A 4,792-nucleotide genomic window follows, 5' to 3' on the forward strand; every position below is an offset into this window, starting at 1 on the left:
TAGAAGAAGCTCTATATGTGATGAAGAGAAAGAAAGATTACTCTACATATGCTATTCTAACTACAGAAAGGAGAAAGACTGAAATGTAAAGAAAACCTACTAAACCCTAATTAACCAACTAGTTCTACTTTTGTAGAAAGCACTATGAAAACCATGAAAGGAATGCCATTACCTACTCAAGGAAGTAAACAACATCTAACTATGCTATTTCTGGAGTAAATAAGCAAAAAACATATTTTTGCATTTTTATGTGAATTTGACATGCATGTAATTTGTTGTGTGTGAGTGTGGCAGTGAATAGGTGGCGTTGAAGGGTGGTTTTGGGACTTGAGAGGATGTAGGATGGTGTCGAGGGGTCCTAGGAGGTCTCAAGTGGCCTTCTGGAGGCTTTTTTCACACTCGACCTTCAAAAGAAAGCCTACAGGAAAATCTACAGGAAAATCTACAGGAGGACATAGGAAATCTACAGGAGGAAAACAGGGAACTACAAGAGGCCTACAAGAGGAGGCCAAGAGCAGTTTTCACTGTTTTGAGGGTGTGAGAGTGGGTGAAAAAGGTGGATGAAGGTTGGAATGAGGTGTTAGGGTGCCTAAGGTCTACCATGAATCACTAGGAGAGAGAAAGATGATTGGGTTTGCTCAAGGAGAGAGGAAGAAGTTCTATGGAAAAATGCAGGAAACTAGGGTAGAATTGAGGTGAGATTTGGGAGACCTATAGGGCATGGATCAGATGGAGGGTGTGATTGCTAATAAGCTAGCCTACTGCTGGAAGAGATATGCTGCATAGAAACTGACAGTCAACCAAGGAAATCAAGCAACAAGTGAAATGAATGCATTTAGGAAAAACAGAGTTTTGCATAAAAATGATCTAAACTATGATCTATGAAAGGAAATGCTGAGAAATGTTGTAGGAAAGGAAAGCATGAAATAAGACTATTGAAAATTAGGAAGTAAGCATGATGAAGAAGATATAAAGCAAAGCAATATTGTACTATTAATCTACTAAAAAGTTGCAAACACTAGAAGTCCTATGAAGGAGGAAAATCTATGTTTTTGGGGCAGCAAGAGAGTCTTTGTCTCAAATCATGGTCCCAGAGGGAGGAAGAGAGGCCAAGGCACTATTTCTAGACTTTTGAATCTTTGCTGGTCACTGCTTAACTTGCTATAGAAAGCACAAATGGAGGCAAACTACTAAATCATCAAAAACAACATATTCTTAACCATAAGAGAAATACATCTAACATCAAACTAATCTACAAAATGAAACAAAGCATACAAGTAAAAGTAAAGGGGAGCTTGGCTGCTTGGATTGGGCCCTAACCTAAGAGCTTAAGCCCTCTGAGGTAACTCAGTGCTAGCTCAAAAAGGATTCCATCTTTATTATAAAAAAATAGCAAGGTTACATAAAATTGTCACAAAATAATAAGCTCGAAATTTGAGCAGAGTTTACATAAGAAAAAATCCAACCCTAGTGAGGCCATTGGCCTCTCTACTTATACAAATTAAGCTACGAACAAATTACTTAAAATCAAGGAGGCTTGGCTCCCAAAACTCGAGATAATCATCAGTCATCCTCCACTTGCTTAGCTGCCTTCTAGTGCATGATTCGGCTGCTTGTACTCTGAGCTGAATGAAGGGGAATTCAAAGTGAAGAGTAATAAATGAGGGGGATTCCCTCCTATAAGTCCCCTCCTCTATCCACTTCAAGTTATTGCTGCCATTTGTCCACTCGATCCTTGACTTTGACCTCTAAATCCATCAATAATCTACATTAAATACATGTTAGACCACATGGCACAATAACTACCTCAACTCACTCTATAAGCATAAATATAATCAAAAAATAATATAATAAGCTAACAGAATGGTTGATTTGACTAAGTTAGGAGGTAAAATGAGCCCATATAATTACCCATTTATGAGGTTCATCATCACCCCCTACTAAAGGTGTTGCTCATCCTCTGAGCAACCTAGTCAATCTCGTCATCTTTTATGGCCCTAGTGGCCTCCCTAGCATCCCAGGCTTCTGATGTGGTCTGCTCTTCTTTGCCATATAATCCTTATTTCCTGTTTATGTCCTTCCACTGCTCCTCCTCTTCTTCTCTTCTGCCTTCTAGCATTCCTAACAGCAGTGGGGACTCAGTTGAGGCCAATCTAGTTGACCTTTAGCCTCTGCATGGAGCGCTTGTACATTGACACTCTTTTCAATGCCTCCTTCAGCCTCATGGGGGAATGATATTCCCTGATCTGCAAACTGTGTGGTAAGGTGTTCCATCTCCTCGTGCATGCATGGACACAATCATCCCCAAGTAGCCTTTGCATATCCTCAAAGTGTGCAATGGCTTGTGCCTGATTTGTGAGATATCTAGGGGCAATTTGAGGGTCATTGACAAGCAGGTTGTGTGTGCTAATGAGTGCCATAGGATCTGATGGCTCAGTGCTTATCATTAATGGCTCATTCTGCTCCTTTATCATCAAGCTTTTTATTTCTGTTGCCCTCAATTCTTCATGGTTCATCCATGAGGCCATGACCATTAATTGTAGGTCCCCTAGCTTGGCATTGGGATCCCAAACATTCATGTTTGTGAGGGCCATGTTGTGTAAGTAGAATTTTGCCATCTTTTCTTTATCCTCTGAGGTGCTTAAGTCACACAAATCCATGAACTACCTGTAGTCTTGGAAAGGCATTGTGCCTCTTTGTGCCAAAGTCTTTATTTGGAATTGTAACCATTAGTCCTTTAGATAGAGGCCATAGGATTTCGCTGGTGTTTTGCATTGTAATGCCTCCACGGATAAGTTGTTCATGCATGCCAGCTGGGTCTCCTTCTCTTGCAGTTGCCTCCTTAGCAATTCATTTTCAGTTTCAAGGTGGCTTCTTGTAATTGCTTCCCTGTCTCTGAGAGCACTTAACTCTCTACCCATTTCCCTGATTTTGCTTTCCATATGGCCAACATCCTCAACTCCTTTGGATTTGGCTATCTTCATCCACCTATGTGTTCTCACTCTTTCTTTCTCCAATTCAAAAAATCGTGGAATTGCAAATTTTTGTGGGATTATCTTTCCTCCCTCAAGTAGATTGTAATAGGAGGCAAGACGAGGATGGGGATCAATTTCTTGTATCTCCTGTGCTTCCTAATTCACTTGTGGTTGTCCTTCTATCCTTTTCTCAAGCTTTTGGGTCTCCTGTAGTTTTGACAGTGTCTCCTGTAAAACTATCTGAGCCTCCTATAGGACTATTTTTGGGTCCTGTAGTACTGCCTTTTCCTTCCATGTGAAAGATCTACGAGTCCCCCTTTCATAGGTTATAGGCGTATTAGAAGGAGATTCTTTCCCCTTGGTAGAGGGTGAATCTTCAATAGTAATTGACAGTTTTGAAGAGGGCTGAGGTTTGCCTGTTTTAATTCTTGTGCTCTTCCTAGCTTTGAAATACATGGAGGTCTGTCTTTTCCTTTTTTTCTTTGGCTTGATTGGGATACTGAGGGCAGTGAGGGCAGCTGCTGCCTCCCTTTCCAAAGTCTCAGGGGACTCTTCTCCTTGTTCTTCCTTCTCTACCTCTTTTTCTCCTTCTTCTGTCTCTTTTTCTATCTCTTCCTGCTCTGTTTCTTCAGCTCTCTCCTCCTCTATTTTAGTTCCTTCCTCTTTCCTACCAGTAGGGCTGACATCATAGGTTAAGGCCTTTATGTCATCCTCAGCTTTCATGTTTTGGAAAACTTCCCATGCTATAGGGAGTGTAAAGGTATGGAGGGCTTCCTCTACTAGGATTTTGATTAAGCCATGGTGAGCTAGTTGCTCTAAATTTCCTGCTTGTACCTTGGTGCTAGAGTCAATGAGGGATTGCAGGAGGAAGCAAGGGATACTAAGCTTCTGAGGTGCTCGAGTGTCCATGCCATACCTTAATTCTTGGAGGATTCTAAAGTGATAACCATAAACAATGTTGTACCTCCCCTCACAAGAAATGTATTTGATAACTAACCTCATCCTACGGATATGGTATGCTAGCCCTTCTAATGCCATTTTTATCTTCAATAGGGGTTTCATTATTTTGGAAAAAGTTCTTCTTGGCAGCCTGGCCAATTGGTTTCTCATCTTTACTCCAAGGCAACCCAAGAGGAAGGGTAGTGACCCTACTGATAAATTCAGGGGTTATCATGGAAAGACCTCTAATGGTGACAATGGCATGAGTTCTTGTGTGAGGGACCAGAGAGAGAGCAAACTCTTGGGCAATTTCCTCATCAAACCCTTGAAATTTCTCAAAGAAATTCGTCCAGTTTTCCCTTGTGAAGATGTCCACCACTTGAGGAAGTGCATGGAGCCTAGTGGAGTTAGTGGGCTCCTTTCTAATAAACCATCTTATCATATTGTCTATACTATTTTGGAAAACCGAATATGGAGGTGGAGACAAAGAATTTTGAGAAAAACATAGAAACAGAGGAGACTGTGTTTTTTTTAAATAAGCAGTTTTTTTTATTTTTTATTTTTTATTTATTTTATTTATTATTTTTTTTTAATGTATTTTCTCCTCTCCTAAAGACTTATTTCCTCCTCAAATTGAGACCACTTCTTTCATATATTGATATTCAATGGGGGGCATGCATGAACCCTAACTCTTTAGACAGAAAATCATGCTAAAAATCGTGTTTTCTCCCTTCAAAACAACTCACTGCCCTTCCTGTAGAAGCCTGCTGTCCCTCCTATAGATTTCCTGTAGGTGATCCTATAGAAAACCTGTAGGTTCTCTTGTAGAAAACACCGAGAGCAAGAATATGTGAGATATCAATGGAGGATGGTGGTTA

The sequence above is a fragment of the Pinus tabuliformis genome, chromosome 9, assembly GCF_031772625.1.
Source record: "Pinus tabuliformis cultivar Carrire ecotype Pingquan chromosome 9, CPIR1, whole genome shotgun sequence".
Classification (NCBI taxonomy): domain Eukaryota; kingdom Viridiplantae; phylum Streptophyta; class Pinopsida; order Pinales; family Pinaceae; genus Pinus; species Pinus tabuliformis.